This window comes from Mustela nigripes, chromosome 3, assembly GCF_022355385.1.
Source record: "Mustela nigripes isolate SB6536 chromosome 3, MUSNIG.SB6536, whole genome shotgun sequence".
Classification (NCBI taxonomy): Eukaryota; Metazoa; Chordata; class Mammalia; order Carnivora; family Mustelidae; genus Mustela; species Mustela nigripes.
In genome coordinates, this window is record NC_081559.1 from 183,349,873 (window position 1) to 183,377,672 (window position 27,800).

Sequence of the window (27,800 nt, forward strand, 5' to 3'; positions counted from 1 at the left end):
ACCAAAAGATAATAATACCTACCTTTCTGGGGCTAATTGTATTTTTCTTCATTCTTTTTAATTTGTCCATGTATTTATGATAAATTATCACCCTTCCAAAGGATTTGAAGTCACATAATGATATTGTGGGGCGAAAGGGTAATTCTTGGAAAGTATTTACACAGACTAGAAGTACAACAACTTTGATATCTGCTTCCTCCTTCTTTCTATTTTAAACTTACGGATTGATAACTCTGTCATCTTGAGCTTTTAACTTTATTTCAGCACCTTGGTAATGCCATTTGTAAAATGTAGAATTTAGGGGTGAGATGACCTGTTTCGATGACCTTGAGCAGAATTTTGAATTTTATGATTCCACAGGTTGTCACCTACCAAACGGAAAAAATATCTGCCCTGACTATAATGATCACCTGAAATACTATAGTTGTAAAAGTCTTTGTGAGTACTGAAGTGTACACATATATGAGTAATATTCTTTTTTTAAAAAATATATTTATTTATTTATTTATTTATTTATTTATTTATTTATTTATGTGTCAAACAGAAATCACAAGTAGGCAGAGAGGCAGGCAGAGAGAAGAAGGGAGACAGGCTCCCCGCCCAACACAGAGCCCCGATGCGGGCTTCAACACACTGAGCCACCCAGGCACCCTCATAAGTGAGTAATATTCTGTCATTAAAGCTAAAAAAGGAGATTGACAGAATAAAATTGCTTGCCCAAGTAAACTTTTGTTTTAAATTGAAGTGTAATTAGCATACAGTGTTATGTTCCAGATGTGCAACAAAATGGTAATAATTCTTTACACTACTCAGTATTCACAATAAATGTAGTCCTCCTCTGCCACCAATGTTTTTACAGTATGATTTTTTTTTTAAGATTTTATTTATTTGAGAGACAGAGAGAGATAGGGAGAGAGAGAGCATGAGCAGGGGAGAGAGGGAGAAGCAGGCTCCGCGCTGAGAAGGGAGCCCAGTGTGGCACTAAATCCCAGGACCCTGGGATCATGACCTGAGCCAATGGCAGCCACTTAATGACTCAGCCACCCAGGTGTTCTATTTTTACAGTCTTATTGCTTATGTTCCCTCTGCTGTACTTTTCATCTCTGTGACTTATTTATGGTGTAACTGGAAGTTTGTGCTTATCAATTCCCTTTATCTATTTCACCCATCTCCCCACCACTCTCCCTTTTGGCAACCATCTATTTGTTCTCTGTTTTTAAGAATCATCGTGTGTGTGTGTGTGTGTGTGTGTGTGTGTGTCTGTCTGTGTGTGTCTTTTTTACTTTTTTTTTTTTTTGCTTCTTAAATTCCATATATGAGTGAAATCATATGGTATTGGTCTTTCTCTGTCTAACTTATGTCACTTATTTCACCAAATAATCTTTTAAAATATACCTCTAAAATTGTACTATTTTGACTTAGATAAATTTTACATGCTTGGAAGTCATAAATATGTCAATAGAATCCCCATAAAATGCTTTACATTTTTCTGTGTGTGTTTTATACCAACAAGACTTCAAAATCGACAAAAGTGACAAAGGGGAGAATTTATATGAAAACTTTTGAATTCCTATAGATAAATATACCATAACACGTAAAGCTATCATTATGTTATGGTCATTTTATGGTTTTCAATACACTTGTTCTCTTATTCGAAAATTAAAAGCATGATGAATAGAACTTATCCATCAGTAAGTGCTGTCAGCCTCTGTTATCGGAAAAATACATTTTGTAAAGAGAAGTAAAGAAAAAAAATCATTCTCAATCTCTTGTCTCCCTGGGAGAAGGTATAATATTATAGGTTCCCTGGTGTGTCAGGATGGTTTAATTTATGAATATCTCCCAGAGAGTATCCATCATGACTCAATCATAATGCATGTATATTTCCTTCCATCATTCAAAATTCGGTGACCTATAGCTGGTCAATGAGGTGTAGGCATTTGATTAAAGAAAGTAACTGCTGATCTTGCACCCCTAGAATGTCAAAAGAACTGGAAATTGTTCTTGCTAAATTCTGTAGCAGCAAAGGTAATACCAACTGCATGGAAATTCAGTTCTCTTAAGGAGAAAGTCTTTAGCCATGCAATTTCCACAAGGATGATTACTTTCAATCAGAAAGCATGCTACAATGATCTCATTGAAGGAAACAAGAAGGAGATTGCAACTCAAAGAGGCAGATTCTCTCCAGGGTTCAAATCATTTCTGGGTAGTGTTGCTGGAAGCAAAACTAATACTTTCAGGCCATCAGAAAAATGTATTATTGTTGCCAAGCACTAAAGTACCCCACAGAGGTATGGATGAGTTCATTCATCTTTCTGAGAGCTTAATTTACTACTGGGAGGAGTTGACCTACGACTCCCCAAAGGCGAGTAGAATTTATATGTACTGAGCACCTACTATGGTTCCAGCACTGTGAAATATACCCTTATGTGCATTGTCTTATTTAATTTTTACTACAATCTAGAAATAGATATTAATGCACCCAGCTTAAAGATAAGAAAATGGAGGATAGAAAGATAGTATAATACTCTCAAGGTCATAAACACAGATAACAGTTACATTTGATTATATATCTGTCTGCTACCAGCATCCATGATGTCTCAGCTACCAGTGCTTCACTGAGAGAGCCCAGAAAGCAAGTTCCCTCTTTTTATAGTCTTAAACTCAACTGTCTCTTGGCTACTATCCTCAAACACACCTGCCAGCTGGATGTAGGTGCTGACCACAATCTACTGGCCTGGAAATCTGGGCTTGATTAATTATTTTTCTCCAAGACTGAGCATTTCTTGAACATAGCAAAGATTGATAAATTCTCCATTCAGCTATCTATTACCAAAGCCCCATTTCAGAAAATAAATGTCCAAAACACAGTTTTGTTCTTATTCTATGATGAGTAAAGGGAAGATAAGTGAAATCCAGTTGACAAAATCAAGGCAGGAGCATCAGAGAAACTGAAGAATGGATAGGTTTCCATTTGAAAAGATGGCATAAAAAATGGCTTTCATAGTGTGGAGATAACATGAAGATAAGCCCCAAGGGAGGCGAGTCAGGACCAAAAAAGTTAAGGATGACTCTGAAGTTTCAGTGCTATAGGAAATGCTGAGGCAATTAAGTAAAAATAAAGCCAAGGAGTGATTTGAAGGAGATAACAAAGCTTTGGACATATTGACTGTGTTGCTCATTTGGGCCTTTTGTTTAATTGCTCAGGCCAAAAACTGGGCAGCCAACCTTGACATATCTACTTCACTCACACTGTGCATTGCAATCTACCAGCCAATCTTGTTGGCTCGACCTTCAATGTGTATTTTGAACCCAACCCACTTTTCATCACCTCCATGTTAATCTGTGTCCTTAGCCACCATCATCTTTTACCCAAATCATTATAATAGCTTTTTAATAGGTCTTACTGTGTCTGTTTTTTTCTACCGTCTCAACCCAGCAATTAGAGATACTCAATGTTTTGTTTTGTTTTGTTTTTTTCCCACTCAAATTACTATAGTTTGATGCAGAGTAAAAAACCCAAGTCCTGTACTGGCCTGTATGAATATAATCTTGCCCCACTCTCTACCCAACTTTACTGTGCTACTCTGCCCTTCAACTCTCCATTCCAACTGCACTGGCCCCCTTGTTTTTCCTGGTGTACACTAGCTGTAGACATGTCTTAGAGCCTTCATACTTGCTATAACTTTTACTTAGAAAGCTCCTTTCCCTGATAACTGCATGATTTTTTCCTTCCCTTTATTTAGATTTTGGCCCACTTTCTCAGAGAAGCCTTCCCTAATGGTTCACGCAGTCCTTTGACAATCCAGACATGCCTTAATCCCCTTCTGTTTTGATTCTTGTTTGTTTTTCTCCATGGTCATTATCACTTTCTTACATATTGTTGTCATTTATTGTCTGCCTCCCGGTTTTAGAGTGTAAGGTCCACAAGACCATTGGATGTGTCTGTCGGATTTACTACGGTAGCCTTCATGCCTAGAACAGTGCCAGGGACATAATGAGTACTCAATAAATATATGAGTAAATGAAGTAATTCAGAAATTGAGAATTCAGAGAACTCAAGACTAAACTTACTGACTAGAAGATCTTTTATCATTGATGGAACAGTTAAACTATATGACAGTTTACCAAAGGAAGATTAATGAAAGAAAGGATACATCATAGAGTGTTTTCAGGCAGCAGCAAGAGATGAAACAAGGGTACTATATCTAGTGCCATGTATATATTTTATATTAGAAATATTACATACACTTTATACTATATATGTATGGTTTATGTAATACATAGCACATGTAATAAATACATGAATATATACACATGCATTCATTAGCTCATCCATGCATTCATTCATTCATTTATGTGCCTCAGGTGCAAAGCATGAAGCCAAGCATATTGACCTTTTATCCAGTAGGCTTGTGAAGCTCTCTATTTAGTTTAATAGGTTTGTCTGTTGCTGATGTTTTCTATAAGTAACCAAATCATTTAAGATAGTGGTGGTTTTATTTCTTCCCTTCCCATTCTTTATAGCCCTATTTGTTTTTGTTTTATTGGAGCTTCGTACAAGGCCTCCAATTCTGTTAAACGGTAGAAGTGGTGGCAAATTGTTTTGCTATTGATCTTAAAGGAAAGCGTCTAAAATTTCTCTGTTAAATATAATGCTGGCTGTAGGTTTCTGTTGTTGTTTGTAGCATTTATCAACTTAAAAAAATTTTAAAAAGCAAGTAATACTGGATTTTACCAAATTGTTTGGCATCTCATGAAAAAACATCCATTTTTCTTTTTCGTCATTTTTTTAAAAAGATTTTATATACTTATTTTAGAGAGACAGAGAAAGAACATGAGCTGGGCAAGGACAGAGAGAGGAGGACAAGCATACTGGAGCACAGAGCCTGAGGTGGGCCTTGATCCCATGACCCTGAGGTCATAACTTGAGCTGAAATCAAGGGTTGGGCACTTAACTTACTGAACCCCTATGTGCCCCGTCCCCAGTATATTTCCAGTACATTTCACATTGATAGAAGTTTCTAATGTTGAAGCCTTACTTGATCATGTAGTATTTTTTGAAAATACAATTTTGGTTTCAATTAGCTAAAGTTTTATTTCATATATTTGCATGAAATAGACACTATGTTCTTTCTCTCCTTCTCTCCCTCTCCTCTCTCTCTCTTTCTCTTTTTTTTTTTTTTTTTCTGGTTTGGAAACCACATGACACTAGATTCATAAGATTAGCTGGGCAGTTTTCACTTTTTCTATCTCTTAATGATTTGCCTAATAGAGGCATTAACTGTACCAATGTTTAGAAGAACCATCTGGAACTGGAACTTTCTGGGTGAAAAGGTCTTTGATGACTGCCTTGAATCATTTTCTACTGACTTTAACATTCACATTTTCTCTTCTTTCTTGTACCAAGTTCAGCATTTATATATTCCTAGGAGTTTATCCTTTTCATTTATAAGCATATATCTATTTAAAATATTTTCTATTACTTAAAAATCTGTTTTGTTTCTGCATTATTCTCTTTCTAGTCAGTATTTATTGGCATCACACTTTTTTTTTTTCTTTGACAGTTTTGGCCAGTCTATTTTATTAATCTTTACAATCAGCTGTTAGTTTTATTAAACCCTATTTCTTTTTCTTTTTTGTTTTTTTTTTAATCTTGGTTTTTTCTTTGATATTTTTTCTTGTTTTTTTTTCTTTCTTTCTTTACTCTTTCTTTTTTCTTTCTTTATATTTCCTTCCTTCTAGTTTGAGTTTGTTGTTTTTCTGTTTTCCTGAGTTGAATGTTCAGCTTGTTTTAAAGTTGGTATGTGTCCTGACAGATGCATTTGAAGTACTTTTTTTTCCCTCATGCTGCTTTAGCGGCATCCCACAAATACCAATGTCCCATGTTTCATTGTCTCTCAATTTTAAGTATTTAATGATTTCCTTCTTTCTTTCTCTTTCCTTCTCTCTTTCTTCTGTTTCTTTCCTTCCTGAGGCAGAACTCGAACTCATGACCCTGAGATCATCACCTGAGCCAAAATCAAGAGTCTGGTGCTTAACTGACTGAGCTACCCAGGTGCCCCCACCACGATTTCCTCTTTAAGCAAAAAGATTACTTCCTGTTGTATGAGTTCCAAACCTGTGCTAATTTTAGCTATTTTTACTGTATATTCCTAAATTTATGGCACTATCTTTACAGAATATCTGTATGAAATTGATCTTTTGGTGTTTAAAAGTGAGACTTCTTTTCTGACCTAACATATAATCTATATTTTGAAAACAAATTCCATATTTGCTCAATAATAAAATATATTTTCCACCTGCTGAGTAAAGAGTTGATATAAATATAAATATAGGTGATACAGATATTGACATAGTGATAAATATGTATCTGTATGTAGAGATATATAAAACTCAAGTGTATTTAGATCTATGGTTTTTCTGGTTTTGTTTCTTTGCCTGCTTTCTGTTTTTGTTCATCTATCAGTTCCTGAGAGGAGTGTTTTAATATGTCCACATGTAGTTATTGACTTCTTTCCCCTCCTTCAGTTCTATCAGTGTGGTCTTTTATATTATTGAATATATATTTGTCAGGTATAAAGGTATAAACATGTACTTTCTTGTTCTCCTGTTCCTTTCACCAGGGTATAATGCCCCTCTTTTCTGCTGCCTTCTGAGGAACTTTTTCAATCTGAGTCCCAACTCATTATTTCATTCTTTGGCTCTTTATTCTATGTATTGTGTTTTCTATGTCGAATTTACAATTTTCATACTTAATATTTCACATAGTTCTTTTTTGTAAATTTTAGCTTGGCTTTACATTATCCTTTACCTCTTTACATTTATTTTCCCTCTTTTAAATTCTTGAGCCTTCTGTTCCTATAATTCTTCAGTTTTATAAGTTTTTCAGTATGTATGTATGTTCTGTGGTGGCTAGATTGACCAAGAGTCTGATCATTTTGGCCTAGAAGTATTAGTTAGCTACTCCAACTTGGAAATTGTATTGGGGCAGACTCAAAAGGTAGGTCCTGGTCTACACCCGCCCCAATTTAATAAGTAGGAAGAGGGACAAAGTGAGTTCCAGGTCCTACAGAGTTGGCCCCTTCCATTTGTGGCCATTCTATAACTCATCTGTTCTGGATGCAAATGTAAATTCTTAGAAATAAGCACTGATGGAGGGAGGCAATCTTGACCTTCAATCCACTGGTCCTAAGAGTTTGGAAAGAAAGGAGATGATCAAGAAACAACCCAAAGGTATTTAGTCAATTCCAATTATTCTCATCAATTTTTCATCCCCTTAAGGGTTATGCTTGGTCCTAACATTATCTCCAGTGACTCCAGTGGCCTGGAATGTTCCCTACATTATCTGGAAAAGAGAAGTTAACTATTGCCTCTGAGGTACTTGGGGCAGAAACAAGGCTTTCTTCCAGCCCTACTTCTTGTTCTAATCAGGCCACCACCATCCCAGCTGTGGCATTCAGAAAGCCTTCAGTCTCTCAGCAATTTATATCTGGCAACTCTTCCTCCTCCTCCTCCTCCTCCTTCTTCTTCTTCTTTCTTCTAGCCCATGCTTCTCTATTGCTTCTATAGTTCTTCTAGACTTAGACAGGAAAGCCATGCTGACTGACCACTTGACCATGTTCAAATAATACTTAAACTGCCATCTTTATGAGCAGTACCCTCTGTAAGTCAAGTGTGTCATAGAATCATTTCAAACTTTAAAAATTAGGTTTTGACTATATGCCTAGAGCATAGGATTGTCTGTAATAGCTGAGAAATAATAGTCTTTAATGGTATGTTGGAATTGTCCAATATTTATTTGGAGAAAAAATATTATCCTGGCCCTCCTCCTTAGTCGTGTCAGGCCTGGAGCCATCATCGCCAAGAGTATTCTAAATGATAAGTATGGAGTTGGGTTTGCTTCATTTTGTTATTTTCCCCCTTGGAATTTGCACTATGGATTTGTCAGAGGTCACAGTGTTATGTTCTCCATTTAAATAATCTCCCAGCCTTGACTTCATCTGTCCATCGTGTTAAATAGTATGACCAATTTAAAAGCACATTCCCACAATTTCACCAGAAAACTGACCCCTGGGTCCACTCTGGGCCAGCCTTATACATCTGGCACCCTCTGCTGTGCCTACTCTGGCTCTCCTAAAGCTATTTGAGAGCCATTTCTTTATGTAAATGCAGAATTCCTATCACCTTCTCTCAGGGAATTCAGGTACTTTCTTTGTTCTCCTCAGGGTCAATTAGAAGAATCATTGGCTTTTCTGAGTCCCTATTCATATTGTACTACTGTTTTTCTTATGATACAATATTTATGTTAGGTATCAAATACAATTTTTGCAGTTATATTCAATATTTATAATTAAATAAAATATAGAACTTTTATATTATACTATACATAAGCATACATTATATATTATAATATATAAATATATACTTATTATCATTATATATAATCTATAATACTGATATTACATACTATAATAAATAAAATATTCCATATTAGAAGAATCCCTGCTGGGCGCCTGGGTGGCTCAGTGGGTTAAGCCGCTGCCTTCGGCTCAGGTCATGATCCCAGCGTCCTGGGATCGAGTCCCACATTGGGCTCTCTGCTCAGCGGGGTGCCTGCTTCCTCCCCTCTCTCTGCCTGCCTCTCTCCCTACTTGTGATTTCTGTCTGTCAAATAAATAAATAAAATCTTTAAAAAAAAAAAGAAGAAGAAGAATCCCGCTGTATGAATATCATATTTCAGAGCCATCTAAATTTCTTAAGAGGCATTTGAAGACATTTTGTGATTTCTAAAGCATCTGACTTTTTTTTTTTTAATTTATTTATTTGACAGACAGAGATCACAAGCAGGCACAGAGGCAGGCAGAGAGAGAGGAGGAAGCAGGCTCCCTGCTGAGCAGAGAGCCCGATGTGGGACTTGATCCCAGGACCCCGAGATCATGACCTGAGCTGAAAGCAGCGGCTTAACCCACTGAGCCACCGAGGGACCCGACATCTTGTGATTTCTAAATAGGACACTCGATAATCCTATCCAAATACTAGAAGGCTAGATAACTTCTATTAAGATATCAAACCACTTGGCAGAGACAAACTGAATTCAAGTATTTTTAAAAAAAAGCCGGCGGGGGGTGGGTGCTTAGATTGTAAATCCCAACCCTTTAATCTCAATACCAAACCATGTTAAAATATCTGACTGTTTCTACACACATTTTTTAAAGCTTTTATTTAAGAAGAGATGTTAGCCCCTTGCTCAAATATGTTTGCTGCAAACATTGTGTCTGGATAAGAGCATTGTTTGTAATTGCTCCTTTCTTTTCAAATTTAGTAACAACAATTTCAGTTTCAGGGAAAAGAAACTTTTTTCTTCTCTTTTCTTTTTTCTTTCTTTTTTTCTTTTTCTTAAGTAGAACCAACGTTCTACTGAAAATGTTAATATCTAGGGACCCAATTCACTGAGCCCAAAGGAAACTTTGGCACCTCAGCACATAGCCTCAGGCATCCAGGTTAATAAACCATGTTTAAGGTTAATGCCTGTTCTTAGACGGTCATCAATCCCCCTTAAAAAAAGCTGCCACAGTGGGATTTGCCACACCTGCCAATCAGTTCTACTCGAGAGACCAACAAGGGGTAAGAACAAAAGCTAACACCAGAGGGAAAATAAAGGTCAAACACGTTTGACAGTTTGATGTACATGAATCAGAATTTTATATTAGCCCAAACTAAGTTGCTGCTACTTTTTCTGGCCATTCCTGGGCATATGTCAGATTGGACCATATTTCTACATGCTTTATTGCATGTTAGAATAAAATTTCAGGGGATGCCTGGGTAGATCCGTTGTTTAAACCACTGCCTTCGGCTCAGGTCATGATCTCAGAGTCCTGGGATCGAGTTCCACATCGGGCTCTTTGCTTGGCGGGGAGCCTGCTTCTCTCTCCACCTCTGCCTGCTTGTGTGCTCTCTCTCTGACAAATAAATAAACAAATAAAATCTTTTTAAAAAAAGGAATAAATTTTTAGTTACTATAAGTTTATTTTATATTACTATTCTTACATAGTATTTATAGAAATTAATATTATTAATAGTGCATGTATTTTGATATGTTGAAATTTTTCCACTTGCAGCATCACATTATCAACATAACAGCCACTTTTAGTATCATTGTCATCTAAGTGGGTCCCCTCCCACCTCCAAATTAACCTTCTCTGCTCCCACTCACTTAGCATTAAGTGAGACCTTACTACGTGCCAGGCTCTGAGGATCCAAGACCGATTCCCTCTTAAGGAGCTTAAATGAGTGGGAAGTACACATTTCCACAAAATATTCTTCAATTTGTATTGCTACTCTTCTTTAATATAGACACAGTACTCAGAGGTAGGTCCACGTTGTAGGAAAACCTTTGTGAAACACTTTGAAATAAAGGAAACAATTTTGTGGGTCTTTGGTGGAAAGGCAAGCATGGTCTAAACATAAGCATTCCTGGGGTTATTTTACTCTATGGTGTCCCTGAGGTTTCTCTTGTCTTTGAGCTATCTTGCAGCTATGTGATTTTTAGGTAAGTGAGAGCAAGGGAATGAGTGATTCTTGTGCAGCCATGAAGATGAATTTTGTCTAGCGTGAATACAACCAAGTCTCACACCCTGCCATCTTCTGTTCCTACAATCTCACCCCTGACCATCCAGCTTTACGTGTATTTGTAAATTCATTTGACATCATGTACTGCTCATAGATGTGGCTCTTTGAATTCTCCTTCTGAACCACCTATAAATATCTTTCTAGTCCTCTTAATGAGTTCAATAAAATCATTGACATGTGCTCATGGGTATGAATGTCATGGTTATACCTGTTTTTAAAAGATGCTGTTTAACAACTTTCAAGAAAGACACTTTAAAGCCGGCTACAAACTTTCCAACCAGCCTCAACAGCTATCAATAGCTTTTCAGTCCCCAGAATCCTCTATCTTACTACATTTGGGCTGCTCTAACAGAATACCACAGACTGGGTAGCTTACAAACAACAGAGATTTACTTCTCACAGTTCTGGAGCCCTGACATCCAAGATCAATGTGCCAGTATTGTTGAATTCTGACGAAGGCTTGCTTTCTGGTTCACAGCTGGTACCTTCTTGCTGTGTTCCTTACATGGCAGATCTGCGGGGTCTCCTTTATGAGATTTATGAATCACATTCAGGAGGGCTCCACCCTCACGACCCAATTACCTCCCAGAAGCCCCACCTCCTAATACCATTACATTGGGCATTAGATTTTCAACATATAAATCTGGGGAGAACTCAGACATTCAAACCATAACATCATCATCTACTGCACAGGTGCACATACCTCCAATCCTTCTGACTTGATATATATTCATGAGCACACCCTGCCCTTTTCTGTCTCATTTTTGTCACAATTTGTGTTTTATATCATGGAAAGTGTTATACTTCTTCATACATTAATATTTTACTCTTTTATTAAAATTCACTTTAAAAAGTTATTTCTGTGAATATCTGTTCCTTTCTCTGTGCTCTGTTAGCCCCTGGTCAGTAACCACTAGAATGGCACTCATCACAGGGCATTATTGTTACTGCATGTGGGTCCATCTCTTTCATCAAACATAAACAGTAAGTTCCTGGAGGGCATGTCTTACTCAATTTTGCATCTTATCACTTGGTGAGAACCTGGTGCATAGTCAATCCTCATCCCATGTTTATGGAGTGAACGGATCACTGAATGATGGAATGAATGAACAATTACAATTTCATCATCATAATCACATACTGAATCCTCCATATACACATTTTCATCATTGCGATAGAGCCTCTATATGGGAAACCAAACATGAGTAAATGCAAAAACATGCATCTATGAACGTCAGTATGAAAATTGGCAGTCAAGGTCAAAAAAAATTATGGCCAAGGGAAAAAGAATAAACACAATATCCAAACTCATCAATATGTTTTGGTCTCAAAGTTAATTTGCAAACTGGTTGATTAGAACTTCAGGCATAGTTTCCCAGAGTAACAATATGATGCAAAGGGTTTAGTCTCCAAGTCCCATCTGCCCAAACTTCTTTATCCTGTGACATATTTGAGAATATATTTACTTGTAGTAAAGTAATAGAGGATTACAGATTTTTTAAAAAATTTTTATTTATTTATTTGACACAGAGAGAGACAGTGAGAGAGGAACAGAAACAGAGGGAGTGGGAGAGGGAGAAGCAGGTCTTCTGCTGAGCAGGGAGCCCAATGTGAGGCTTGATCCCAGGGCCCTGTGATCATGACCCAAGCCGAAGGCAGACACCCAAGGACTGAGCCACCCAGGTGCCCCTAGAGGATAAGACATTTAAGTGACCCTTAGCACAGTGTCCTGACTACCTAGTAAACCCTTTCTAATACTTAGAATTTGAAGAATATAATTCAGCTGACTAATATCACTTTTTCATCATTTTCAGCATAGGTATTTCAGGAGAAAGGAGGCTTCAATAGAACAGAACAATAAATTAGATGAATAACGGAATATTTCTGAGCACTTAGACAAGGGTTTTGTTGGCAAAGGCTGACACTTGACTACATTTATCTCATTTAAAAAAATCACTATTTTGTTTTCTCTTAACCAGGGATTATTCCTAGCACAACTTCCTCCTCCCCCTCTTTCTCTTCTTCCTCCTTCTCTTCCTTCTCCTCCTCCTCCTCCTTCTTCTTCTCCTCTTTCTTCTTCAGTTGCTTTCTGTGGCTTTAAATCCTATTTGGGCTAAGAGAATGTAGGCTGTTCTTTATTTTGTTGTCATGGTGGTGGTGGTGGTATTTTCTGTGAAGAGGAAAAAAAGAAAGTGAGAAAGAGACAAAAGAAGAAGGAGAGAGTTTAATAATACAGAAAGAAGGCAGAAAAGAAAAGGTTGGGAGCAGAGGAAAGAAGCAGTTCTAGTATACTGGCAGACTGGCTGAGGTGAGGAAAAGCATGACTTATGTGGTTTGCCATTTCCGCAGTGTAGGCGGAATTCAGCAGTGCAATTTCTGCAGAGTAAATATTCTTGATGTAGCTGATTTCAAGCTACCAGCACAACATCCTGAACGTAGACTTGTGTAGAAAAGGGTCCACTTGTCTCTTGCATGCTATAGGAGCCTAACAAGCCAACTCCAGGACACAGGTAGAGAAACAAATGAGGACAGAGGGAAGAAAGGAGGAAGGACAGTGTGTGAGAGGAATTTAAGAATGAGTTGCAAAAGGCTGGTGTTAAAATGATGGTTGTTTTGTGAGAATCAGGCTAATAGAGGAATAATCCAGGTGTCAGAAGTTCCCTCTCCTGGAACCCAGAGTTAGCATAATACCAATCTGTGACCTGGTAGGGAAGAGCTTTCCTAGGGGACTTCAGTTGCTACTAGACATACAGTTCCTATAAAATACATGGTAAGTCATTCTGGAGGTAGTCATTCTCCTGAGGGTAGCTATTCCCCCAAGAAGTCCTGCCCAGAGAAAGACAAACAGAGAGAAAAAGAGAGAGATGTCTTCCACTAAAACAATTTCCACATTTATGAGCACAAAAACCACCCAAAGATTTTGTTAAAATGAAGATTCTGGTTCAGTAAATCTGGGCTAGGGAGAGATTCTGCATTTTCGAAGGTCCCAAGTGATACCAATGTTGCATGTACATAAACTGCAATTTGAGTTCTGAAGCTCTAGCCTGACTTTTTGTCCAAGTGCTTCTTTACGTGCCAGATGCAAATCTGCTTATGTCTCATGAGAAAATCCCAATCTTCATGAAGTACCACATCCTGTTCTTGTACTCTAAGAGTAATGACCTAATCATCATAGATTGTGATTAGACACAGATGATAACAATAGTAATCATGCTCACTTCTATCTTCTAAGTGCCATTTATGTGTCATTGGCTAACTTCCCATCAGAAGCTAATACATGTTCTTTTGCTTACACATTATCATAAATATAGTTCATTACAGCAAAGACAACCTCTCTGCTTTTATCTCGTCTGACAGCTTAACCATTTATCTGACAACTTCAGTTTATAGTCCCTTCTGCTAGAGTCTCAATGTTTGTCTCCTTCCACAAAATTCCTATATTAAAATATTAACCCTCAAAGATGATGGTATTAGGACGTGCTGCCTTTGGGAGATGTTTGATTCATGAAGGTGGAGACCTCATGAATGAGATTATAAAAGAGACCCCATAGAGCTCCCTAGATCTTTCCATCATGGGAGGACACAGTGAGAAGGTGCCAGCTCTGAAGTGGAAGGAAGGGCTTCACCAGAATTCAGCCATGTTGGCACCTTGATCTTAGATTTCCAGCCTCAAGAACTTGGAGAAATAAATTTCTGTTGTTTATAAGCCACCCAGTCTGTGGTATTTTGTTATAGAAGCTCATATGGACTAAGATGCTTCCTTATACCATTTTCCTGCAAGGATAACCCATGGTTTTAACACCAAATTCTTGCCTTTAGATTTTAGGAAGTTGACGCAGGAATCCAGGCAAAAGCCATCGGTCCTCAAAGGGCTTCCTTAGCTAATGGTCAAGCTTGTCTTTGTCGTTGTCAATCCATTTCAAAAATGCCTTCCCCAGTTACAATGGTCTCAAATTTCTCAATGTGCAAAAGATTGCTTATTGGAAGCAAACAGCACTATAATCCATTAAAATCAAGATAGGATCAGGGAAATACAAATCAAAACGACAATGAGATACCACCTCACACCAGTCAGAATGGCTAAAATTAACAAGTCAGGAAATGACAGATGCTGGTGGGGATGCGAAGAAAGGGGAACCTTCCTACACTGTTGGTGGGAATGCAAGCTGGTGCAACCACTTTGGAAAACAGCATGGAGGTTCCTCAAAAAGTTGAAAATAGCACTACCTTATGACCCAGCATTGCACTACTGGGTATTTACCCTAAAGATACAAATGTAGTGGTCCAAAGGGGCACATGCACCCAAATGTTTATAGCAGCAATGTCCACAATAGCCAAACTATGGAAAGAACCTAGATGTCCATCAACGGATGAATGGATGAAGAAGATATGATTTTATATATATATATATATATATATATATATATATATATATATACACACACACAATGGAATACTATGCAGCCATCAAAAGAAATGAAATTTTGCCATTTGTGATGACGTGGATGGAGCTAGAGGGTATTATGCTTAGCGAAATAAGTCAATCAGAGAAAGACAACTATCATATGATCTCCCTGATATGAGAAAGTGGAGATGCAACGTGGGGGGGGCTTGGGGGTAGGAAGGGAGGGAGACAAACCATAAAAGACTCTTAATCTCACAAAACAAACTGAGGGTTGCCAGGGGTCGGGAAGTCCGGAGACGGTGGTGGGGTTATGGATATTGGGGAGGGTATGTGCTATGGTGAGTGCTGTGAGGTGTATAAACCTGGCAATTCACAGACCTGTACCCCTGGGGCTAATAATACATTATATGTTTATACAAAAATTTTAAAAATAAATCCAGAAGGGAGCAAAAATGCCCTGAGGGAAGGAGGAAAGATGAGGTAGAAAAGAACTATTGGTTTTGCCCAAGTCTTGCCTTGCCCAGTAAGGTAACATAATCATCCACAAACTAGAAGAAATAACTGCAGGACACTAAGAAATGTGTGGGCTTCCAGGAATTCCTATGTGCCATGATTCTAAAGTGAATGTTAGTAAGTCAACAAATGCTTGTATTCCCATTCTAATGAAGGACTCCTAGAATTGCAATCTTAACCTCAAAGTAGATGGCTGTAAAAATTAAAAAAAAAAAAAAAAAAAAGAGCATCCCTTTTCAAGTTAGATATATCTGGCTTTAAGTACAAGAATCCATCATTTACAGGCTGTGACTGTCCTTGGGCAAATGATTTAACACACACTCTGTCTTCATTTCCTCATCTTTAAATTGGTGATAATAAGACCTGTATCATAAAACACTTTTCCAGATTAAATTACGTAACACTTAAGAAGTATCTACCACATAAGAGACATTCCATTAATATTAGTTTTCTCACTTCCTTTCCTGAAAAAGAGTGAATTTTAGCTGTTAGAAATTTCAGGTCTTATGAGTAGCTGAAGATCTTTGTTTTTTTGTTTTGTTTTGTTTTATTTTTTTAAGATTTTATTTTATTTATTTATTTCACAGACAAAGATTATAAGTAGGCAGAGAGGCAGGCAGAGAGAGGAGGAAGCAGGCTCCCTGCTGAGCAGAGAGCCCGATGTGGGGCTTGATCCCATGACTCTGGGATCATGACCTGAGCCAAAGGCAGAGGCTTTAACCCACTGAGCCACCCAGGAGCCCCTAACTGAAGTTTTTTAGGAATGGTAAAAACTTCCTGAAGAATTAAATCACGGATCTTAAATTCTATATATATTGTTGACATACGTGTAGTCCTTACACATAGATTCGTTTGAATATTTATGCAATTAGATAAAATTTTGTTTTAAAAATCTTTTTCTCAAGATAATTGTTCCTTTTGTTCCAACCCAGTAGAGCTCCTTCACCATTTATTGTAGACTTCATTCATTGTTTGTTGCTATTGTTGGCTTTTATTTATTTTTTTAAAGGGTTTATTTATTTATTTGTCAGAGAGAGAGAGAGAGAGAGCACAAGCAGGCAGAGTGGCAGGCAGAGGCAGAGGGAGAAGCAGGCTCCCTGCCGAGCAAGAAGCCCGATATGGGACTTGAACCCAGGACCCTGGGGTCATGACCTGAGCCGAAGGCGGCTGCTCAACCAACTGAGCCACCCAGGTGTCCCTCTATCATTGGCTTTTAATTGATAAAGGTAGTATTTATTGTTCATAACATAATAATAATACCTTATAGTTACAATTTGCTTAAATCTTAGACTTAGGTTTTTTTTCCTCATTTAATCTTACAGCAATTCCAGTTAGTTGGCAGATTAGATATTATTATTTCTGTTGCATAGATGAAGAAAGCAATTTGTATAAGTTAACAAAGATCGTACAAGAAGGCAGAATGAGAGACTATTGTCGGCTTTAAAACAAATTAAATTATCTTTACAATCAGTTGGGGACTGAGCTTCTGGGCAGTTAGGGATCTTTCCCAAAGCCACATACTGATAAGTGAATGCAGCTGGAATTTGCATACAGGTCTGCCTGATTCTGCTACAGCTCACACTTCATCTATTTTTCTACTGTTTCATTTGAGGGTTATAGCTATGTTAACTTTGACAGCACTTAATACTAACAGTGCATTGGCATGTGCTAGTTTGCTTTGAATCTGACCCTTGTAAGAATCTTGTGAAATGAGGATGGACAGATCCCATTATAACTCTTATTTTAACATTTAAATAGAGGCTCAGATAATAAATATGTGGCACAAGAAGTTATAAACACTGTGCTTAGGAGGTAAGCCTTGGGAAGAAGAAGGTATCTTTGTGTGAAATGAAGTATCTGTATGGGCAAGGCTAGAAGATTTACTATAATTCTCACTCCACAAACTTTGATGAAATGTGCAAGCCCCTCACACACTGGGAGGTGGGTGTCTTGGGGAGGGTGCTGTCTTGAAGCTCAAGGGTGATGGTACCCAGAATTGTGGTCATATGTGTAAACAAGCTCACTACCATCGATACAACTGCTTTTCTTGGTAAATCTCTTTTTATTTCCCACGGAGGAAAGAGTTCAGAGTAGAATAAAGAACTACATTAGCAGCAGTGTCTGAGAGCCTGCACCTGTCTAAAACAGGCAGCTTGCAAATTAGTCCCAATCGATTGGATTTCCAGAGAGAAAGGGGAGTAAAAAGACAATCAAGTCAACCCCCTACCCTTGTCCAGCCAGTGGGACACATTATTCATGACTCAAACTCAGTATGTGCTGTTCATAAATAGTTCTAAACCCCAGGATGCCAAATAAGCCCTCTTCTATTTGTACACCATTTGAAGTAAAGCAAGACAAGCTTCAAGACGCCAGCCTGTACTTGGGGTTTTCAGAAATTCACCGAGGATTCGCCTCAAGCCTTCTAATGGTGGTATGAAGATTCCATTAGGGCATTCTGAACAAATGGCAGACCCTGGCTACAAGTGAGGGATTTGAGTGGCCAGGGAGCCTAATGAATGTGTGAGAAAGAAAGCTGTTCACTTATAATCAAAACTGGATTGTTGTAGCCCAGGAGCAACACTGAAATGTGGACCTCATCTGGCTGAAATAGAGGTGAGGGGCACAAGCCCTACGTGATAATATGCCCACATATTATTTGTAAAGTGTCTTCTAGGAACAGATAGAATCAAGGTCTTGTCAGTAAATAAAGATGTCATGGCAGGTGGTTCAACAAAAGGAATTGAACATGGGGGACTTAGTTATGACAGTACTGGGGTAACTAAAAAACCAAACAGGAGAAGGTCTTCTATGTAGCAGACACCAAGGTGGGATTAGGTATACTAAGGATATGTTCGGAAAAGGCTCTGTGAAGTACAAAGCAGGAGAGAGCACCGACAGGCAGTTACAGCCTTCAGAGTCAGACCCATCTATCAAAGGAAAGGAAGAACTGGGTACAAAGAGCCTCAGGCTGCAGCTAAGGTTCTGACAAAGTCTCAGAAAGGTGAATGGGGGTCTGTAAGCAACAAGTCATCATTAGAGGAGGATTGCAAGGATGAAAGGATCAACTGGATCTAGTTCCTTGGTCGTGGTGCAGTCATTGGCTGGGAGCAGCCTAGGGAAAACATGACCTTGCCTAACAGCAGCAGATAGATCTACTGAATGGTGGGAAACCTAGGCCTCTCAGTCAACTATGCCCCCCTTGTAGTGAAAGAGAATATCTAAACAGCACTCCTCCATAGTGGCCACAGTGAGGACACCCAGAGATTAGCAGCAGGAGGAAACCACAACCAGCCCCAGGGTGAGGGAGGCAAAAGGAAGTGATGTTCCAGTGTTATAGACCCCATTGTCCTGCCGGTGTTGAACAACAGCGGGCACTGGCGAAGAAGAGCCATAACAACATAAAGTAATAAAAAAAAATAGATAAAGCAATTAAAATCTGTGAAATGGACCAAGCCAGTTAGCCCTCCTGCTTTTTTAAAATTAATTTTTTGTATATGGAGAACTTCTCAGGTGCAGAAATTCTACTTCCTGCCAGTATGGAGTAACAGGGGCTACTAAAAACCCAGACAAAATATATGAAACAATCATTCTCAAATTATTAGACTTCAACTGATGAAGTGATTCCTGAGAGACGGGAAACAATGTAGCTGATCTCTACTAATGCCTCTTATTACCACTTACAGAAGGTCCCTAAGCTGTAGCATGTGGACTGGGAGCCTAAGCAGAGCCCACTGAATTTCTTGAGCTGAGAAGACAGAGATGAGAGTTCTGAGAGATGGAAGCAACCAAAACTTGGCAGAGTGTTGCAGATAAGAGACCTGTTTGGACAGAGAACTTTGGAGATCTACAAAGTCCCTCCCAAATATTCAGCTAAATGCTAATACAAGTGAGGAAGCTCCCAAGACCAGTGAAAGAGCCATCTGAAAAGATTAGAAGGAACATTTGCAAAGCTCACACAGGCTCTACTTACCAATAAAGAAGAGAACCACATAATTCCGTAAATGAAGAAGAAAATCAGTTAAGAAAAACTCACCTAAAAAGGACAAAGATAACAAGATTAAAAGACAAAGATATTAAAACAGCTATAATACCCGGAAAATGTACAAGAAAGTAGAAGATTAAGTATGTTAAGGAAATAAGTGGAAGGTATAAAAATGACAACATTTAACTTCAAGAAATAAAAATTACAATGTTTGAGATGAATGATATACTAAATAGGATTGATAGTAGACTAGTCAATGAGAATGAAAAGATTAGGAAAGTTTAAGACACAGCAAAGAAACTATAAGGGAGGTGGTCACATAAAGAGAAAGAGAACAAAAAGGCTAACCAGACCACACTCTTCAGCTATGCACTCAGGGGACGAAGTTGGAAACGTGGTTTCATTTGGCCAAGTTGAACCTGCTTGTGGTGGGGACAACTTGAAACATGTTCATCGGTTACCACATCAGGAATTGGCTGAGTTCTCTTACCCCGGACTAAATCAGGATGGCCAAGGCAAATCGTCCCACTCTAGACTTTGTGTGTGTTTGATGTAATTCTGTTTTCATTTGGATTCTGCTTTAATAGAATGGGGGTAAGAAGAAACTACAGATCTCCGATCTACCTCAGAGGGATGTAAAGATTAAGAACCATGTCGGTTAAAAAAACCTTCAAATACGTTGTATAAGCTCAAGGCCCTGTGATCTCGGGTTCCCCTCCCCCTTGTGTAAGTTGATGCAGCCACAAATGAGAATGCAAAAAACCAGAGTTGCCTTTTGGATCCCCTTCACAAGAAGATGCTCCCTGCATGAGTTGGAGGTCTGGGATGTGGTCCTGAAAACCAACCAAAGCCCCGGTCCCTCAGACTTTGACCATGGGTCATAGGTTAGAGAGCTTTTTCTCTAAATTTAGAAATGTAAAACTTAAGCAATAAAATATTACCATGTCTTCGAAAAAAAAAAAAAAAAGAAACTATAAAATAAAATACAGGAAAAGACTGAAAAAAGAAGAGAATGAAACATCAGTGGATTATGGCATAAATTCAAGGAGCCTAATATGTGTATAATCGGCCTCCCAAAAAAATAGACATAGAAATATTTGAAGATAATGGCTAAAAAATTTTCCAGATATGGAAAAAAGAAACCAATAAATTCACAGATCCAAAAGTATCAAAAACAAAGCAAAACCCAAACAAAAGAAACATGAAGAAAAGTACTTTGAGGCACATCATGATCAAACTTCTTGAAACAAAAGAAAGAAAATAAATCATGCAGAGGACAAAAGACGTCAGTTTCACCTTTAATAAACTAGAAAAAGAAGAGAGAAACTATCCAAAGTAAGCAGTAGAAGGGAAATGATTAATATTAGAGGGGTAGTCAAAGCAAAAGAAAGCAGAAAACAGTAAAGAAAACCAATAAAACTTCTCTGAGCCTCAGTTTCTTCAAGTGTACAATGGGAATAAAAATATCATTGCAATAAATCTTAACAATTGTATTTCCCAACACTAAGAATGGATGATGGGTGTCCTTTAGTATCACAATTGCATTATTGTTTTTCCAGTGACAAAGAAAAAGTGAAATTATACCTGAACCTAATTTCCAGTGTCAAAAATTGTTATATACCAAAACATCTTTATTTATTCCTATTACTTACTTGACTCCTGGGCCATAGAAGTTTGCCAGAGTTGGCCCACACCTTAACATAACCTTAAAAATTTTCACAAGTTCATCCAGACCTTTTGGTCCTTCCTCATCTTCCATTACTTCCAACTCTGTTACAGCTAACTTAACCACTTCACTGCCCCTGCTGTATGCTCATTCTTGTTGCTGACTTTGCACATATCCTACCTATAATGTGGAAATGAATCCTTCCACCTCTCTGAAGTCTACCAACCCAGCAAGTTCCTTTTGAAAGCCAATGTTTTCTGTAAAGCTTTGTGATACCTCTTAACCAACTTGCCTTCCATGAGCTAGACCCCCAAGGAATATACAATCAAACACATGAACAAATAAGTGGAATAAGATGCAATGTGTACTGTACATATAGCATAGGCATGTAGCAAAATCTAGGAAATCAGAGAGAGGGAATTAATTTTCCCCAGCAGACAAGGGAAGGATACACAAAGTTCACATTTCATACTAATTGCTAAGAATAAATGGAAGTTCAATCACAGAGTGAAGAAGTGAGGGCAGAGAAAGTAGCCTTTGCAAAGTCAAGGAAATGGAGAACTACATGCTGAGGGAACAGTGAGTAGTATGAGGTGGCTGGCCAGAGGATAGGACCCAAATCCTTATGCTTCCCTAATCCTCTCTGTTGGCTATGGAAGGGTAGGCTCTCTAGAAAGCAGACTGAATAAGACATCAGTCTGAGGTCACTTATTAGAGAGTGCTCTTGGGATTGATAGCTATAGAAGAGAGGAAAAGCTATTTGTATGTCTTTATTGGAGAAGTGTCTGTTCATCATCACTAGCCATCAGGGAGATTCAAATTAAAACTACATTGAGATATCACCTTACACCAGTTAGGATGGCCAAAATTAGCAAGACAGGAAACAACAAGTGTTGGAGAGGATGTGGAGAAAGGGGAGCCCTCTTACACTGTTGGTGGGAATGCAAGTTGGTGCAGCCTCTTTGGAGAACAGTGTGGAGATTCCTCAAGAAATTAAAAGTAGAACTTCCCTATGATCCTGCCATTGAACTACTGGGTATTTACCCCAAAGATACAGATGTAGTGAAAAGAAGGGCCATCTGTACCCCAATGTTTATAGCAGCAATGGCCACGGTTGCCAAACTGTGGAAAGAACCAAGATGCCCTTCAATGGACGAATGGATAAGGAAGATGTGGTCCATATACACTATGGAGTATTATGCCTCCATCAGAAAGGACGAATACCCAACTTTTGTAGCCTGGAAGAGATTATGCTGAGTGAAATCAGTCAAGCAGAGAGAGTCAATTATCATATGGTTTCACTTATTTGTGGAGCATAACAAATAGCATGGAGGACATGGGGAGTTAGAGAGGAGAAGGGAGTTGGGGGAAATTGGAAGGGGAGGTGAATAATGAGAGACTATGGACTCTGAAAAACAATCTGAGGGTTTTGAAGGGGCGGGAGGTGGGAGATCGGGGTACCAGGTGGTGGATATTATAGAGGGCATGGATTGCATGGAGCACTGAGTGTGGTGCAAAAATAATGAATACTGTTATGCTAAAAATAAAAAATAAATTTAAAAAAAAAGAAGAGAGGAAAAGGAAGCAAGATTGAAAAGAAGTTGAATTTACATTGATCCTAGTGATTAGATGGGATCACCCCACAGTTAGCTCTGGAGCTGAGAGGACCCCTCAGACTTTCATGCCCCTCTCTCTTACAGTCACTGGATGTGGGTTATCCTTGGGAAAGGATGTGGCATTGAACAAGGCAATTTTTTTCAACTCATGACAATTCTCAAGGAGGGCTGACAGATATGGGTCATCTTCCAGTAACACTCACAACAGCTGAATTAACAAGTCCTTCAATCCTGATGGACTCTGTCTGGCACATCCGAAGGTCCACCACAACCTGCTTATTTCAACCATCTCCCATCATGGCTCCTTTCCCCCTCCAAATACCAATACCAGATTTGAAGTATGGCAACATTGATCTCCAAAGCTTGCAAGGCAAAGCTGAGAAATTTGCAGCTCAGGATGGGATGAATTCTAATGTTTTGGATATTTGACAAACCACTGATCATCAATAGGAATAAATCTTCAGAAACCAACTCACGAAGTAGAACGGTCTTTCACCAAGCAATTTGGCTAGACAGATCTTAGTGATATTTGTTCTTTCAAGGAATAATTACCCTATTATTAAATAAAGCTAATTATTATAATTTTAACCACCAGAAGATATTGTGGAAATTGTAGTGAGCATGAATAACCAATATTCACTGAAATAAAGTAGTTAGAATTTGCTCAGAACTCAAGGAGGATGCTCTGTATGCAACTGCTGATCTTCAGTGGTGAGCTCATTTATTTGCTACCAGCTCAGACTTCCCTGTAATAAAGTCAGACCTGTCCATCCTCCAGCATAGTAGGCAGAATTCTAAGATAGTCTCCAGTGATCCCACCTTTGTGTAATCTCCTTTCCTTGAGTGTGGGTGAAACCTGTGACTTACTTCTACCCAATAGGCTGTGGCAAAGGTGATGGGATTTCCCTAGAATGACTGTGCTTTGCTGTACGGCAAAGAAGAAGGGGTTTTTCAGATGTAATTAATGTCCCTAATCAATTAAATTAATCTAAAGGGAGATTATCAGGAGTGGGCCTTTACTAATCATGTAAGCCCTTTCAATGACGGTCTAGAGATAAGTGGTAGAAAAAGTAAGAGATTCTTCTTAAATCCTTAAAAATGCAAACTACCATGAATTTTATTGCCTCAATATAAGGACATGTCATATGTGAACATGTGTCTCTATCTATACATCTATGTATATGTATATATGTATACAGTTGACCCCTGAACAATTGGGGGGTTAGGGGCTGTGAACCCCTACACAGTCAAAAATCCAGTGTAACTTTTGACTCCCCAAAAGGCTCCTAATAGCCCACTGTTGACCAGAAGCCTTACTGACAGTGTTGTCAATGAACACATATTTTGTATGTTACATATATATTATATGCTGTATTCTTACAGTAAAGTAAGCTAGAGAAAAGAAAATGTTCTTTTTTTTTAAAAAGATTTTATTTATTTATTTATTTGACAGAGAGAGAGAAAGAGACACACACAGTGGAAAGGAACACAAGAAGGGGGGCAGTGAGAGGGGGAGAAGCAGGCCTCCTGCCGAGCAGCGAGCCTGATACGGGGCTCCATCCCAGGACCCTGGGATCATGACCTGAGCCAAAGGCAGATGCTTAAGCACTGAGCCACCCAGGCACCCCGAAAAGAAAATGTTCTTAAGGAAATCTTTAAGAGAAAATACATTTATAGTACTACAGTGTATTTATATTAAAAAACCCTCATGTAACTGGACCCACACAGTCCAAACCTGTGTTGTTGATGGTCCAACTGCACATGTAAAATTTTTCTATGTTCCAACATGTTTCCTTTTCTACACATCTACTGTTACATACATGTGGATATATTCACATGTGTGCAAGTGTGCACAGGCATGTGCTCTATGAAAAATAGCGGGTAGACGTAGTATACAGCAAAGTGTTTATTTTTTTATGGGCAAATACATATTTATACATACATTCTGCTCATCATTGCCTAACTCTTGTACACTTAACTGTGTGGTGTGGTGTGCCCGTGAAACGGAGCCCATTATCCACTAATATCTTATATGTGGGCTCACTTTCACCTAAGTATCAAGAAAAAGCCACCGATATTTAAGGGACTTCCGTTTCCCTTGGACATCCCCCAGTTCTCCGTTTGATGTTAATGTAAATGAACTGAAATGGAGCATGAGATCCGGGCAGGATGACTGCCGATTCCCATCTCTACTCCCAGCTGGGTCACAAATGGAGCCTGGTAATTCATCGCTCCTGCTCCCCAGGCCAGGAGTAGGGGTCTCTTTCCATTACCCTTTACTAGGACTCTGCCTGTTTTCTGGGCCCCGGCCTTGTTTCCCGACAAAGAATTCAGAAAAAAACATTTGGCAAGTACAGTTTTTGGGTCTCCTGCTATAATACTCAACGTCCAGAGAAGCACATTCCTCTCCCTCTTCTCCCTAAGAGGTCTTCTTTATTTCCTTCTAATGGACTCTTTTAAGTGACAAATTTCTAGCTGTTGTCAGGGATTCTTTGTTAATGTGGTCTGAGGCTCTTGGGGAGCCTTCAAGCTCAGAGGCTGTGTCATCCTGAGGTGAAGATACACCTGTGTGAAACTTGAACTCCATTATCAATACCTGTGTTGACAAGACTCTTAAAGGACACAGCCATTTGGGACCCTCTAAGGATGTAGTAAATATACAGTAAAACCAGTCTCAGATTTGAGAACTTTTTGTCTCTTGCTTGCAAGATACAGGTTTAGATTTTCTTACTGAGTCTACTATTCTAATACTAGTACTACTGCTACTACTAGATAAAAGTGAGTCCGAGTGTTGAAAAATGATACCACCTTCCTTCTAGAGCCCTTTTTTCTTCAACAGAAAGGGTTAAGGCTTGCTACTGCTATGACAGAATTAAATGACTCAGCTAATTTATCAAACATGCCATGATCTGATGTTTATCACCTATGAGGGTTATTAATAGAGCAAATTTTTAGGGTTCGCTATAAGCACAATTTCTGGTTCTCTACACACTGTAGCCAGAGTGGTCTTTGAAAAATGCAAATCTGATCATGTCACATTATTTACAATCATCCAATGCGTTCCCATTGCTTCTAAAATAAACCCCCCAAATTTTCCCATCGCTTAAAAGGCCCTGCATGCTGTCTTCCCAGGCTCATCTCGTGAGTCACTCCTCCCCAACTTTCTTGCATAGAATAGACTGGCCTTCTCTCAGTCTCCCTAATTCATAGTGTTCCTTTCTGTGAATGCTCCTTTTCTCTCTGTCTGTCTCTCTCTTTTTTAAAGATTTTTATTTATTTATTTAGAACAACTCCAGGCAGGGGAAGGAGAGGTAGAGGTAGAGAGAGAGAATCTCAACCGGACTCCCCACTGAGTGCAGAACCCAATGCAGGACTCGACTGTGATCATGACCTGAGCTGAAATCAAGAGTTGGACACACCTGGCTGACTGAGCCACCCAGGCACCCCTGAATATTCCTTCTTTAACTCATGTTACTTCCTCTCTCAGATATTCTCTTTCCTATTCCCTTACTTGCCAAACTTTTTAATGATCAGACCCTTATTTCCAATGTCACCCCCTTCTACACTCCCGCACACACATACGCACCAAGTCACTCTCTTATTCAGATTCCCTGGTAGGACCCTTCATTGGACCCATCACAGTTTACAAGTAGATGAGTCCTTCATTGGACCCATTACAGTTAGCAAGTGCACATCTACTCATGTGATTCTTTATTCATGTCTATCTTCTACTAGACACAGTGTAAGAATGCCTCAGTCTATATTAGCAGTCTATTTTCTATACCAAATACTGGCAACTGGTCCACAGCAGGGTGCCCAACAATACCCACTGAATGAATGAGGTGTCTAGATGGGGCTTTACCCTGATGATAGCAAAGGGTGAACTCTGGTGTGCATGTTGCCTCCTGTATCTCTCAGCGTCCAGTTCCAACACCACACATCAGGATAACTTCCTCCTAAAAATCTATGTATGATATTTGGTGGAGCTGTTTTGCTGGTGAGGGAGAAAAATGTACTTCACAGCACTCAAACTGTCTTTCTGAAGTAAGAGAACATTGCTTGTGAATCCTTTGCCAAGTCTGACAATTTCAATTTAAATATTTACCATGAGTTCACTTATCGTATTTACCAGGAATACATAATGCAAGGTAGATGGTAATAAATATTATAATAGACTTCCAAGGTGTCATGAGAGCCAAACAGAAGGGATTTATCTTCACTGGAAAAACCTAGGAAGGTCCCAGATAAAAGTGAATATAGGAACGAGGCCTTGAAGTTTGGGTAGGCTGGGAAAAACACTTTCAACCCTATTTACCTGGCCAAGGCCCGACTAACTCTAACTACCTTTACACTTTGGCTTAAAAATCACTTCCTCCCGGAAGTTTTCTCTGACCCCAACCTCCAGCCAAGTTACATGCTCCAGTGCCCTTTCCCCATTCACATCACATCACTTATTTGTCTGCCTTACTAAACTCTAAACTCATAGGAAAAGGAACTGATGGTGACTCATCCACCACTGTACAGGCATGGTTTAGTACAGCACCTGGCAAAAGGAAGCGATTCAATAATATCCAGTGCATGAGTGCATGAATGACAGAAAAAAAAGTGGGTACAGCAATCCACGTATGGAGAAACACCATGAAAGAAAAGCCTGGTGTGGTCCAGCGTACATGGATACATTGCTCCGTAAGAGAAAGAAAACATCTGGGGCAGTTAAGTGTATATTGGATGGGGGAGGTATAGGAAGAGGAAGGTGTGAAAGGTCAGATAGAACCAGATTTTCGAAGGACTTGAATCGTAGTGAAGAATTTGTAGTTTCTGTCATCGTGAGAAACTACATGGTTCTTCTGCAGGAAGACAATACTATTAGATTCGTACGTACAAAAATCACTTTAGAGGACCAGAAGTGGGAAGACTAGAGAAAGAAAGAGAATAAAGATACAGAGAACTTTTAGGAAGCTACTGTAATTATCAAGTTCATGATTT